The sequence below is a fragment of the Protomyctophum bolini genome, assembly GCF_963924005.1.
Source record: "Protomyctophum bolini genome assembly, chromosome: 2".
NCBI lineage: Eukaryota > Metazoa > Chordata > Actinopteri > Myctophiformes > Myctophidae > Protomyctophum > Protomyctophum bolini.
Window position 1 is genome coordinate 37,938,054 of NC_137863.1, and position 15,539 is coordinate 37,953,592.

At 47.8% G+C, this 15,539-nt stretch overlaps 1 protein-coding gene across 2 annotated transcripts in view; it reads right to left on the bottom strand.

The window, feature by feature from the left end:
• foxj3 (forkhead box J3) overlaps positions 1-15,539 on the bottom strand; it is a 105,187-nt gene that overhangs the window by 65,357 nt on the left and 24,291 nt on the right. The window lies entirely within an intron of this gene.

Sequence of the window (15,539 nt, forward strand, 5' to 3'; positions counted from 1 at the left end):
CTGATACACGTACACAACATTTTGTACGGTACGTACTTCCTATTTTTAAAGGTAGGCTTCAAAATAACACTTGGAACAACATATACTGACCATGGTCCGATTCTAATATATAAAAGCAAATGTACGAAATGTTTTACTTCATCACACTGTGGAGTTGCAATCATATTATCATAACATATATATATATAAATATCATACATGGAGTGTTACTGCCATCTAACGGCTGTCTGGGAAGTGCACGGTAAAGGTTCATGCGCATGCGCCAAACTTGTTTTGCTTAGTGTGGAAAAGTATCCGATGGAGATCAGACCTGGAATTGGTACGTACAGTAAATATATATCTATATAACGTTGTTTCCAAATATCCCATATAAATAGTCATACGATCGATAGCATGCTGTGATCATGATCAATCTGTTCTGTATCCTACAGTTAAATTACCTGCTGCTGCTACCTGCTTCAACTACCGAACTACAACAGAAATAGAGACTAGTTTACTAGGCCAAAGCAAGGCGCTTATATTACACAGACTGGCACGTTTTGTATTTCATTCTCCAGTTTATTATCAGGGTTTATTCTGTATGTGTATATTGTGTATGAGTGAGCGCGTGAAAGGCATAAAAAGTAAAAAGACACGTCATCTGTTTGTTTGGTTTTGTATAGCACAGTGAAAAATAACAGCCGAGTGGTTTCCATATACTTATGTCTGACCATCGGACGCCTTACGGAGGGATCACACTCCCAAGATAGGTGATTTTATAGCCCTGTTTTGGTAAATTCCGTACAGTAATTTAACAACCTGGTATACGGTAACCTTGTATAACCAGCTGTTATTTTGCATCTGTAAAGTACGGTGATAAAAGCCAGTCTGTGCGCCAAGGGGACGGTGGACTAGCTCCGTTCTTTGTCAGGGAAAAGGGTGCCTTGAAACCGTCATTGGAATTTGGTCCGTCGGGAGCCGATGCTAACCTCGCTGGAAGGAGGAGATCGGGACGGACGACCGGGTGACGCAGGGCCTGCTCAACAAAGACGAGGAGGAGCACCATCGCTACGGAGAGGACGCACGGGAGGACTGCATTATTGTGCCTGGTGGTTGCGGCTGTAAAAAACGCTGTCAACCATCCAACGACCGTGTCTTTGTGGTGATGCGCAAATGATGATGATGGGAGTTAACAATAGGCACTGCTAAGTCCATTCAAGCTAACGTTGTTGATGAAAGTGCTTAAATAGACATTGCAAGTCAAATCGAGCTATCATTGTTGCTGAAGTGCTATAGACATTGCAGTCAAATCAAGCTAACATTGTTGCTGACAGTGCTTAAGACTATAGACATTGCTAAGCTCACTTGCTAATGCTAAAAACATTGTTGCTGGCTGCCATCTTGACTACCACGGAGGAGACGCCCACTAAGGTCAGTTTTGAGTGACGTCATCGCCGCCATTTTGTGTGACACGTAGTAGACGCACGTAAACAACGGCGCAGCGTGTTGTGCGCCGAAACGACCACAAGGTGTCACTCTTGTGCCACTGAGGAGTAGTGACATTTTGTGGCAAGCATTACAGGCAAACCAAAGCATTGTACTGAATACACACTAACTGTTGTCATGGCGTCTTTAGATGATGTGAAGAGCCAACGCTCTGTCGTTCAGAGGGATTTAACCAAGGGTTTGAACAAAATTGAGAGGGGTTTTGATGAGCTCACAGAGGATGCAATGGCAAATGAACAGTTGAAGCTTGTATCATTACATGAGGCACTCTGGGTTGTCACAGAGGATTATTTAGCCATTCTAGACGACATTCCACTTGACACCAGGGGCACTGACCATGATAATGTGGTGGATGGTGTGAAACAGAAGGCTGACAGTAGCAAGCAGAGGTATGATAGCATAATGCAGAAGCTCAGGGACACGTTATGGATTTCCACAGTGGCAGCCAGGTATGCAAAGGTCAAAAATAGACTAGAAACTGACCTGGCTAGTGCCACCCAGGAACAGGATGCAACTCAGGGACATTATGACATGATGCAAGATGTCCTGAGTGCTGATCTCGCTGATCTTGGTGGGGTGGTAGATAAGTGGGCCTACTATGTTCCTAAAATTAATGGTGCTGAAATGCGGGAAACCCTTGAGGACTTGGACCGTGAGGTGAAAAAGGTTCTGAGGACATTAAAGGGCCAGGCACGGGGCGGCACGGGAGGGTCACCAGCTCCTGGGCGACGGGTCCGGCTGGGGCCACCAGCACCTAGCTTTGGCCTTACACCAGCTGTCAACGTGGCTACTGGACGACTCGCACCCTCTGCACCGGCTGTCAACGTGACTACTGGACGACCTGCATCGGCTGTCAACATGGCTCCTGGACCACCCGCACCCTCTGCACCGGCTGTCTACGCGGCTCCGCCAGGATACGGGGGTCTGCCGGGCGCAGTACCAGCAGCGCCACCGCAAGTTCAACAGGCTGCTGCGGTGGCTGCCGCAATGCCAAGGCTAGCCATTGCTCCGATGGCTCTTCCCAAGTTCAGCGGCGACAGAAGGGGCTATTTTCGTTGGAGAGAGGAGTGGCTCAGACTGCAGGGAATGGCTGACCCATCAGGGTCCCCTGATCTGCTGCTGTATCACTTGCGGGACAGTATAGCTGTCGCGTTGACCAACGAACTCAGGCTGGGCTATTGTTACACTGCACAGGACATTTTCAATGTACTGGATGACCGATATGGCGATGTTTCGCAAATTACGGAAGACATTATAATGGAGTTGCAGGAGCTGCCAGTAGTGCGAGAAAACCAGCCAAAGGAGACATTACACTTAATTCACGAAGTGGAACGAGCTGTACTGGACCTGACTGCTTTGAGGTGCGCAGGCGCTATTAACAATCCTTTAGTAGTCCGTACATTGGAGAGCAAGTTGCCAAACTATTTGCTCGACCGGTGGCTTGCACACAGTTGTGACCCAGTGAACGGGGTCAACGCACTAAACCGGTTTGACAGATTTTTAGCATTTCTGGTCAGCCAGAAAACTATTCTTGTGCGGCGAGAGCAACTACAGCCCAAGCGACCGGTTCCTGCCAAGACGGGTGGGCCGGTACCTTCTCCCGGCAAGTCAACAGGAAGAAATCAGCACGAGCAGCGAGCGTACACCAAAGCATCGATGAGCGAGGGGAAGGCGCATGGAGAGAGCTGCTCATCGCAAGGTTCCTGTGTGGTCTGCGGGGAGGAAGGACACTCGGGGCAATTGTACAGGTGCAGATCTTTCCGCAAGGCCAGCGTGGCTGAAAAGAGAGAATATGCAAAGAAGACAAAGGCGTGTTTTAAGTGCTTGGGCCCTAAGCATGATGGAGCCTGCAAACAGAACTTTCTATGCAGAAAGGAGGAATGTAAGAAGGGGGAGGCGTCATGCGACCATCACTACATGCTCTGTCTCAACAAAGCACCATTGCCTAGTGACACTTATGCAGCAAAGAGCGGGAAGGAAGGCACCACCAAGGCGGTGCAGAAGAGGAACGCTCGAGGCCCTACTGAACAGCAGGAGGCTGCACTGGCTGCAGCGAAGCTGACGGATGAGCAGTTGGAAATCATACGCAAGGCTTTTTCCAACAAGACTACTGCGTGTGTGGACAAGGATAAGTCAAACGACGGCCCAGTTCTTTTCATGTTGCTTGATGTTACAACGAAGCGAGGGGACTGGGTGGGGGCGTTAATAGATCTAGCATCTGACACAAACTATGTCACGCACCAAGCAGCCGAGAGACTTGGTCTCGAGGGAGAGCCCGTCACACTTCTCGTGCATGGAGTGGGTGGGATGACAACGAAAGTTGAAACGAAAAAGTACTCTGTGGGCCTAAAGGTGGGGACGAAGAGAGGAACGTGGAGTAACCATGACATGTTTTGTTATGGGTTGGATGAGATCGCACGGGTCGGCTACACGGTGGACTCGGAGAGCCTGGAGAGATTTTTCCCGGGTGATGTGAAGTCAGGCGACCTGCGGCGCCCAGACAGGGTTGAAATGCTCATCAGTGCGCGGGAGGGAAGACTAGCTCCTCAACGGATGAGGAGACATGGGGACTTGATTCTCTGGGAAGGTCCTCTCGGAAAATGTGTGAGTGGAGCCCATCCAGAGCTGTCGGAGTTGGTCGAGAGAGCGACCTTAACCCAAACTCTTTGCGCCTGGACTATGAGAGCGGAGGCCATCGCGATCAAGGTTCCCCGTAGTGGTCCAGGACAAGACCCTGCAGTTGCTCAGACTATGGCTATCTCCAACGCTGAGGTTCTGAAATGGCTTGAGTGGGACAGTATTGGGGCCGCCTGTGATCCTAAGTGTGGCGGCTGCCGGTGTGGGAAATGTGCGCCTGGAGGGAAGGAGATGTCGTTGGCCGACGAGAGAGAGCTCGAGGTCATAAAGAGCGGCTTAACCTACCGACTGGAGGACGCGCACAGCAAGGAGCCACACTGGGATTCCAGCTATCCTTGGAAAGAGGACCCATCCACACTTCCCAACAACCGCAGAGCAGTCGAGGCCACGTTTAGGAGGTCCGAAAAGCGCCTTGAAAAGGACACAGTGTGGAAAGAGGCTTACAAACGGCAAATGCAGGACATGCTAGACAGGGGAGCTGCTGTTCTACTGTCGCAGGCTGAAATGGATGAATGGAAAGGAGCTGTGTGGTGGATAAGCCACCTTGTAGCTCCCAACCCACACTCCACCTCCACACCAGTACGGATCGTGTGGAATAGCAGTCAGGAGTTCGAGGGAGTGAGTATGAACAGTATTCTGCTCAAGGGTCCGGACGTATTGAACTCGATACGTGCCGTGCTGCTGCGGTTCAGGGAAGGGTTGCACGCAGCCATTGGGGACATCTCCAAGATGTATAACTCTGTGTGGTTAGAGGAGCGGGAAGTGCACCTTCACCGGTTCCTCTGGAGAGACTCACCAGCGGAGGAGATCAGAGACTACGCCGTGGTGAGAGTTAACATGGGAGACCGACCGTCGGGCGCCATTGCGCAGGTGGCAATGCGCGAGACAGCCTGCTTGCCCCAGTTCAGCGACCGAGCAGAGGAGAAGAGCATCATCATTGAGAACTCTTATGTGGACGACATTTTTGCCTCTCATAATGATCCCAAAAGACTGGAGGTGATTCTGGAGGGGGTCACAACCATTCTGGCGGCCGGGGGTTTCCATCTGAAGCCCTGGGTACGGTCCGGCCACAGTGGGAGGGGAGCAGAAGGACCTTCCAGGCCTGAGACATTGTTGTTACCCAACCAGATGCGGGAAGAGGACAACAAGGCCTTGGGGGTGGGGTACCATGTTGCAGAGGACAGACTGTTCATCATGATGGGAATCAACTTCTCCCCAAGAAAGGCGAAAATGCGGGTCGCGGAGGACCTAGTCGAAGGAGAGGTGGAGGAAAAGACACCTGACCCTCTCACGCGCCGCACGCTTCTCAGTCAGGTGGCAGGGCTTTATGACCCCATCGGCCTCGCTACGCCGATGAAGCAGAAGGGTGTCATCTTGGTGAGGAAGGCGTTTCAGGCGGCCGGACAATTAGTCAAGGACACATGGGATGCCCCGCTACCTGACGAGCTGCGACGTAAGGCAATAGTCCTATTCAAGGAATATGCCCGTTTGAGTTCAGTCACTTTTCCCAGGTGTATCATGCCTCCCGGACCGGTGGGCAAACCCTGGGGGATCACATTCTCCGATGGGAGCTCGGAGTCATACGGTGCTGTGATGTACCTACGCTGGGAAACCGAGAACGGGACCAAGGTGCGTTTGGTGGAGTCAAAGGCCAAGTTGGCTCCACTAGACCAAAAGGGTGACGCTGTGAAGGCAGAGATCTGCGGGGCCGTCTTCGCCTCCCGGCTAAGAAAGTTCATGGAGAAGCAGAGCCGTCTGGAGATTGAAAGATGGTTCCACCTGATAGACAGCCAGACGGTGTTAGGGGCCATACAACGTGACAGTTATGGTTTTCAATCATTCTTTGCTAACCGGGTGGGAGAGATCCAGAAGGCAGGCCCGGTAACTGACTGGTGGTGGGTCTCAGAGAAGGATAACATAGCTGACCTCGTCACAAGAGATGGGTGTTCTCCTGAGCAGCTTGGCGAGGACTCTGTGTGGCAGAACGGTCCTGCTTTCCTAGCCAAACCGCTCTGTGAATGGCCTATAAAGTCCGCTGCAGATGTAGCTGCTGCATCAAGAGAAGAGGTGAGGACGCTACAACGGAAGGCGTTCTCTGCAGTCACCACCAGAGCGCAGGCAGCACGACAACGACAGTGCAGTGACAAAGTTGCTTCTCCAGTCAGCGACGGAGAGTCAACAGTTGGTGACACTGGGTCTGCGCCCAGAACGGATGTGGGATCTGCGCCTGTAGGAGCTGTCGATGGGCTGCAGAAGTTGTGGGGCAAAGGGCTCGTGGATCAAGTGGACTTGACGAAAGACCGCCCTCTGTCGTTCTTCTGTGGCGTTGTGGGCTTTGTGCGAAGATTCCTCCATATGTTGCGCGACAAGACCAACCATCATGTACGGTGGGGGGCTGTGCTGTCGAGCAAGGAGCGCAAAGCGGCATTCAGGGACTTATGTCTTGCTGCCCAAGAAGGTGTATCATTCCCCACAAGCACCCTCAATCGCTTGGTGGTGGGGAGAGACCAGGCTACAGGCCTGTGGATGTGCCGTGGTCGCATCCAAACCGCGAGCACGAGTGATGGCATTCCCCTGATTCCGTATGGAACGCGGCTTAGCACCCTCCTGGCCGAGGAGGCACACCGCATCAACCATGAGGGGGTTGCTGGAACAATCTTGCGGATAAGGAGGAAGGCTTGGATTGTACAGGGGCCACGAGTCGCACGCCGGGTGATCGACCAGTGTCTGGGGTGCCGGAAGAGGAGAGCTGAGTTAAGTTCTCAAGTAATGGGTGATCTCCCGGTGGAGCGCACAAACCCAGCACGTCCTTTTGAATACACTGCATTGGATTTGTTCGGGCCATACACCGTGAGGGACTCTGTGAGACATCGTGTAAAAAAGAAGGTCTGGGGTGTGGTTTTTTGTTGCATGGCCTCGCGGGCCATTCACGCGGACTTGGTGGTTGACCTGTCCACTGAGGGATTTCTCCAGACCTTCCATCGGTTCACGGCTCTTAGAGGCCATCCACGCAAGCTGTGGTCTGACCCGGGGACCAATTTCGTAGGGGCAAGACCTGCACTGGTGGACCTCTATACATTCCTGGCGACCATAGACAAAGATATGGTCCAACACAGAGCGGCGGTGGCTGGGATCGACTGGAAGTGGAAGTTCAGCCCAGCAGATTCACCTCACCGCAACGGGGCAGCGGAGGCAGCTGTCCGCATCATTAAGAGAGCACTGAGCAGTGTAGGAGAGGCTGAAGACCTGACTGCGTTGGAATTCCAGACTCTTCTCTTCCTTGCTGCAAACCTCTCTAATGAGAGACCGATTGGTGCCCGGACTCAACTCCAGGAGGAGTCCGTGGACATCGTTACGCCCAACTCGCTTCTATTGGGGCGAGTGGATCCAGAGGGAGATACTCGAGGCTTCGACTTCCCAGCTTATCCTTTCAGTCGGTTGCGAGCAGTCCAACTGGAAGTGGATAAGTTCTGGAAGAAATGGAGTCAGCTGGCAGGTCCTCACCTCTTCGTCAGGCAGAAATGGCACGTTTCGTCCCGGAACGTGTCTGTCGGCGACGTGGTGTGGATAGCGGACCAGAATGCGCTGCGAGGCCGGTTCCGGCTGGGCCGGGTCGTGGAAGCAATTCCAGATGGTCGAGGTATCGTCAGGGACGTCAAGGTGCAGACTTGCCCTTGTGCGCCCATCAGCTGGTCCCAGGTGAAGAAGAACGAGGTGTCGTGGCAAACGACCATTCTTCATCGCGACGTGCGGAGGCTGGTAGTCCTCATTCCGTCAGAAGATCAACAATAAGTTGATTGACTAAAGACTAAAGACAACAAAAGACTAATGACTGTGTTTGTTGTGTGAGTCCAGCACACTATTAGGCTTAAGTTTTTCTTTATTTGTAGCCACTTTTTTGTTTGTTTGCAAGACCTTTCAAGTGGCTGTGTTGAATGTTTATTTGTGTGCCTAGTTATATTTTTAAATAGTTAGGACCTTTTTAATACTTTTGTATTTGTGCGTATTAGCTACAGTATGTGTGGCCTGTTCGTTTACAACACAGTCCAAGTAGGAGGTGTGGAGTTGCAATCATATTATCATAACATATATATATATAAATATCATACATGGAGTGTTACTGCCATCTAACGGCTGTCTGGGAAGTGCACGGTAAAGGTTCATGCGCATGCGCCAAACTTGTTTTGCTTAGTGTGGAAAAGTATCCGATGGAGATCAGACCTGGAATTGGTACGTACAGTAAATATATATCTATATAACGTTGTTTCCAAATATCCCATATAAATAGTCATACGATCGATAGCATGCTGTGATCATGATCAATCTGTTCTGTATCCTACAGTTAAATTACCTGCTGCTGCTACCTGCTTCAACTACCGAACTACAACAGAAATAGAGACTAGTTTACTAGGCCAAAGCAAGGCGCTTATATTACACAGACTGGCACGTTTTGTATTTCATTCTCCAGTTTATTATCAGGGTTTATTCTGTATGTGTATATTGTGTATGAGTGAGCGCGTGAAAGGCATAAAAAGTAAAAAGACACGTCATCTGTTTGTTTGGTTTTGTATAGCACAGTGAAAAATAACAGCCGAGTGGTTTCCATATACTTATGTCTGACCATCGGACGCCTTACGGAGGGATCACACTCCCAAGATAGGTGATTTTATAGCCCTGTTTTGGTAAATTCCGTACACACACCATGAAATTATGCTTTCAGCCAACATAAAGGGGTTCAACAACCAGGTGTCTAAGCCTTCCTACTAACGATAGCGAGCCGCTATACGCACTACGCCGGACCGGGAGGATCAGGGAGGTATCCCGCCGGGCGGCCGCCAGAGGTGAGCAGCCCCACAGTCACAGAGTTGAAGACGAGCCCGTTACACAGAGAGACGTGGGGGCCATTTGACCTCCATGCTGATGATCCAGATGCTTCATAATCTGCAGGGCCAAGTCCATGTCTTAATTACAGAACCTTGGGGCCGTGGCAGACATGATGATGAAGCGCAACGCAGAGCCCCTCTGCACTGTCTGCAGACTGTGCAGCCCCCCCCCTCTTCATTATCCATAGCTATAGGCTCTGGGGCAGTCAGGAACAGAGACAGGCCCTGGCCTATGGCCTGCTAGGGAAGCGTTGACGCCAAGGCATGAGCAACGAGAGGCACCCTCGACCCCCCCCCGACAATGCCAGCGCCGAGTAATATTTCCCGAATCCCACCACAAAAGGAAAGCTTTCCAAGAGGACAATTCCAGGAGCTGTCCTCCTGGCATGTAACTGGCATGTAACGGCACATGTAACCTGGCATGTAACGGCCCATAGCACTTACTCTACCCTAGATAGCACTTCTGTAGACTTAGATAGCATTTAAAACTTATAGCATGTTATGTAGACAGCACTAGAATTGCATTGTATATAGTCATAGCACGCCATAGTACATATGTATAGCATAGTAGTATATATGTATAGTTTATACGTATAAGTTTCATTATATAGATATTCCACTGTTACTTTCTTAGCTTACGCATGTTTCATGATGAATGTTTTTATGTGATGTATTCCCATGCTTTGTTCTTGCTTAATGTAAGTCGCTCTGGATTAAGAGCGTCTGCTAAATGCCTAAATTGTAAATTGTAAATTGGAAGGGGGCGTCGCCAATTGTGTGTGATTTCCGGGGAGGAGGAAAAGCAGGGTCGTGTCAGGGAAGACAGTGTCTGAGTCCTATGTTCACCCCCGAGGCTGGGGGCCGGCCAAGAGCAGTAGTAGTTAAGGGGAGGGCATTGAGAACAGAAAGGAGAGAAGAGCGAGAGAGAGAGAGAGAGAGAGAGAGGAGAGAGAGAGAGAGAGAGAGAGAGAGAGAGAGAGAGAGAGACAGCGAGAGAGAGAGAGAGAGAGAGAGAGAGAGAGAGAGAGAGAGAGAGACAGCGAGAGAGAGAGAGAGAGAGAGCGCAATAAAGGCAGGAACAAACACACTGGCACCGTGCCTGGCGGAGAGCACAAGCAACAACTGGGGCTTGCTTGCATTCAGGGGGTCAGAGAGTTCAGGCGACTACACTTAGCAGCCCAAGGGAGTATAGATTGTCATCTCACAGACACACACACACACACACACACATGGAACCGCTTTGGTAAAATGGGGTTCAGTCACTGTCATCGACTGAAAAAATCAGGACTCCCCCCCCACCCACCACCCTCCTCCTCAACCGTAATTTGTCTCGAGAGCAGTGTGCCGAGGTGTGTTTGAGAGCTGAAAGTCAGAAAACGGACGGTCAAATGAATTTTCAATTCGGCACTCAAGTTTCTGTATCCACAGGGGATTAACGGCAAATTTGGTTCTGAATGGGGAATATAAAGCCTTTTTCTCTCCTGGTAAATGTCTTAATTTGCAAATGTTCTTGACAGGACCGCTCTAGTCTATACAGAGCCCTGGCAGCAAATCAGTGGTCGGGTATTGTGTCTTTCTGCTAGCGAGTGCAAAGTGGCTCAATCATTACATCAGGTGATGATGGGCCTTGCTTTGTCCGAGTATCCTCAACGGAGGCACCAGGGAACACAGGGTACAAGAGCACATGCCTAATACATTTATACATGGATTATGGACGATTACACAAATGTCTTCTGAATCCTGACAGTTTTCAGAAAAACCTGTTTCTTTTGTCAATGGTTTTGTCAACGTTTTTCATGTCGAGGACCCCAAAAACTATATGTAATTGGCCACCGACCCCCATCTGAAAATATGTTTTTCCAGGGACCCCCCCAGAAGCAAAGATTTGAGTAAAAAACGTTCACTGTGAAAGAATGTATATTCAAAGATTTTCACCACAATTTCACGATAAAAAAAATATGCAGATCTACAAGCTCGTAGCGTGGCACTCGATGCTGTGCTAAGCCTATGAGCTTGTAGATCTGCTATTTTTCAATAGCTAAAGTATAACGTAATGCTTAAAACACCAAAAGGGGTTCCCGTCCAAAATGGGTTAATAATAGTATATCAACATCAACAAGCTCACAACGCGTTGCAACTTACGACACGTTGTGAGCTTGTAGTTCTGTTACATGAGGTTCTGGTGCATGACGACACAGGTGTACAATCAACCAAGTATAAATCAGGCTATACTACAGCAGAGTGCGTCAACTTCATCAGCTTAGAGAAGTAGTGAGATAGAAATGAGGAACTGTAATTCTCAACACCCATTTCCACTATTGCAAAACTGGCACCTATATACTTCTCCAAACCATAACATAAAATATTGTGAATCTCATAATTATGCCACAATATGGTTATTTACTATCTTAACATTAAAGTACTGAAGCTTTTTCTTTGCCTGAATGGAATTTAACTGTAATGATATATAGTGCCAATCTATAACTTATCAAGCTTCTACAGGCATTAGCCAGTCAAAATAAAAAAACATTTGGGCGGGCCACGCTCATATATTCTGGCCTAAAATTCAGAAATACTGGCAGGATATCCACTCCACCTTGGAGACCATTCTGTGTTTTAAGATACCTCAGACTTGTTCATTTCTATTGCTGGGAAATATCCCTGAAGAGTTCCTAATACATGATAAATATTTAATCAAGATCCTCTTAGCAACAAGTAAGAAAGCGATCACACAACGCTGGTACCAACAGGACCCACCAACGAAATAACAATGGATTGACATTACTGAGGAACTGTATGTTGTGGAAAAACTAACATTCATACTTAGACTACAAGAGGATAAGTTCTATAAAAAGAGGGAAAAGTGGAACTCTTCTCTCAGCCTAGCGATAATGCAATAGGATTTCAATTGATGTATTTTGTAATTTGAAAAATGCAGCCTTGTCTTTTTTTTTTGTCTTTTTTTTCTTTCCGTTTTTTTTTGTTTTGCTTTGTTGTCTCGGTTTCTTCTAAAATAAAAATAAAAAAACATTATAGGAAAAAGCCAATCATAGTTATAACTAGAACTGCACTCTGTCGAGTGCTTACTTGCATGTTGCACACAAGTAGGCCATAAATGGCCTACTAGTGCGCAAGCAGAGCGCGCAAGTACTGTCGACCGCTACAAACTTTCATATCGCAGCCTCTCAGTAAAATTAAATACTAAAGTCGGGTTATAACTGGCTGTCAATGGTGACGTAATATGTTTCAATATTGGTTGGGTAACAGGTAACGTACAGTATGCATGTATACACATAATAAATATAGGTCAGATTACATACATGTATACACATATTAATTACAGACATTACCTTTAATTCACCCGACATTGAAACATATCTTAATTACGTCACCATCATCAACATCAGTGTATATACCTCCAAGCATACGCACATTCGTACGAGCACGACCACAGTACTTGCGCACTCTGCTTGCGCAAGTAATAATAATCCCTAGCAGAACTCCTTTTATGCCACGGCACCTATACACATGTAGGAACTTGACGCTGTCCCCCAATAACCTGTGCATTTACTGGCATCGCACTCAGAGAAAGAGCTGCAGCTTTTCAGCTCTCCATTCTATAGCACCTACTTGCAGAGACACAAGACTGTTGATAGGTACCAGACCAGAGCTCTCCTGTGCACTTATCTGCAATTTCCGCAATTAATCCACCCTTTTACTGCAGTCATGCATCTGTCATGGTTAACACTCCGGCAGCAGCATTTTGTCAGCACAACTACACAGACAAGACCATTAGACCTGTGATGCTAGTGCTCTGGACATGATGAATGCCACGCTCAAAACACTGTCACAAGGATTACAACAGCTAACAATAAATATTTACACCACTGATAGTTAAATGTTGTCTGGAGTGAGTGAATGAGAGAGTGTGTACAGTACACGTGTGCGTATACATGTGTGTGTGTGTGGAGAGAGAGAGAGAGAGAGAGAGAGAGAGAGAGAGAGATAGAGAGAAGCAGCAAAAGAAAAGCTTGCTATGACAGGGATCTTCCTGTAGTGGGATGGTTACTTGGCAAAAGAGAGGGGAATCGCTAAGCAAGCTCCCTCTGCTGCGCCTGAAGATCTGGCACACGCACTCACAACAACAACAACAGTGATGTAACCTGGTAACAAGACTTTGGCATCTACTGTACACTCCCGACCGAAACCCGGGCCATACCTTCCATATCAACAACTTTATTTCCAGCACGGGAGAAGCCCTTGTTTTCTTAGTGATTGCGAGGGAAAAAAAACAGGGAGGGGCGGGAACTCCACTCACCTGCCCTTCATTCAAAGGGAGATTCCTCACTTTTTCCAGCCCTGGAGGCGAAGGGCTTATGGGAGTTATTTTTGAAAAGTCAGAAGCTAAAATAGCAACGCGGCTTGGTATTGTGATTGCACGTGAACAGTGTCTGCAATCACGCAGCGACCGACCCTAAGCCCCCGGTTCATTAAAAAATAACAAGACAAGTCTAATAATGCCATGGCCTCCCTTTCCAATCTTTAGCTATCAATAGTAAATTACTGTGTGTGCATTGTGCAATGTGAACAAGGCCGCCCATATCACACTGCAGTATCCCATTCTCAAGCCACTCTATACAGGTAAAATCAGGATGGCATCATCCCAGCATTGACAAACTGGCTGCTTGTTGATGGTCTACATCTCGCCTTTGGATAAATGTAATTACAGTAGTTCTCTTTATTAAAGCATAAATATGCTTGTCAAGAACTATGTTAATGTATCCAAGAGATTAACAAAAATACATGTTAAAACAGTTCTACTGCGTAACCCGTGTTCCCCGCTATTTAATCCATGTATCGGTGCTGCGTAATACGCTAAACCCGCTATGTGTTTAATGTGTTTGATTTGCCTCTTTTTAATAATTAAAAAGAAAGAGCGGATTAGTCTCAGACCTGATGACGAGGCCGCCGCGTTATGACGACGAAACCGTAAATCAAGCCATGCTGCTAGGGCTTCTGGGAAAATGAGTTCAATGCAAGTGAACGGGGGTTTGTTTGGACTACAACATGCTGTGCAGGCTGTTTTCGTTTCGCATCTTAATGTTTTTTCTCTTCAACAACAAAAGACTATTCTCCGGATTTTTGTGGATCAAAGCTGCAAATACTCATGCTCGGCGTATGCTCCAAAGGTAATAGATCAATCCTGGCAGCCTAGATAGGATGGATAGATTAATCTAAGGCCCCGAAAGTGTTACATTTTTTACATGCTTTCATTTCAGGCATTTCTCGTTGTGCAGAGTCTAGACTGTATATGCTGTGTTCGTTCATGTCTGGAGGGGCTTCTGATGCATGACATCATACACGTAGCTGCGAGGGGGCATACATACTGTACATGCAAACACTGTTCCAGACAGCTTGGCCTGCATCCACACCTTAAAGGGACACTTCACCCTTTTTGGAAAAATATATATGTTAATGACGTTTAGAACATTTAGAACATTTTCCTGGGGGGTCTTTATGTGTGTAATATGTGGTTTTCGATATTTTAGAATAGTGAGCCAGTGTCTCTGATGTCACTTCCTGGACTACAATTTCCATAATGCTTTGGTGCACTGCTCCTCCTTGTGGATAAGGAGAGGACCGTCTTAAGGCTCATACATAGTCTGGATTTGCGGTGGTTAGGTGTCGCCTCACAGCTTGCTGGGTTCGATTCCCGCTGGGGACGCTGTGGGCACTGTGTCTCATAGGGTAAGGGCCGATTCATACTCCTATTTTACCACTGTTTCGGCGCTGTAGTGGCGAAATGATTTCGGCTCGTCAGAGATTTTCAGTAGCACCGAAGAGGCGACTTTAGGACGGTACCCGCAGCCCCGAACCTCAAATGACGTCACATTGTAGGCTCTTACAGAGCCGAACCGACTTTTATTCGGCTCTAAAATAGGTGTATGAATCGGCCCCAAGTCTGCTCACAAAATAAATCACAACTGTGTGAAGTGACGGGTGCTCTTATCATCATACACAGGGGTTTTCAACTGATTGTGAACCAGGGACCACCACCCTGCCTAAGAATCAAGCTAGGGACCACGGCTGTGTTGGGATGGGATATGGGCCAAGATTCGTGTTTTCGTAACATTGCTAATGCTATGCACCGATGGTCCACGGACGGACTACTACTGGTCCATGGCATAATAGGCCTGCAAACGAGAAAATGTAATATAAATAAAATGTCTTTGTTAGATGTATTAAAATGTTTAAATAAGAAGGTATTTCAAAAGTCCATCAAATGTAAGAAAATATTTGAATTGATAGCTAATAAAAAGATTGAAATTAATTCATGACTGTTAAGGGCTTGATTTCATTCATTGCACGATACTACGTGCAACGAATTATATCAGGCCAAGGCATAATTTAACCGAAATATACGAGTGGTCCAGAGCCAAAAGAACCACTGATCTATTCCATTCCATTCTCTTACTTTATCCATCCTTCCATTAAACTCAGGTTAACTGATACACAGTACTGATAGAGCAGACA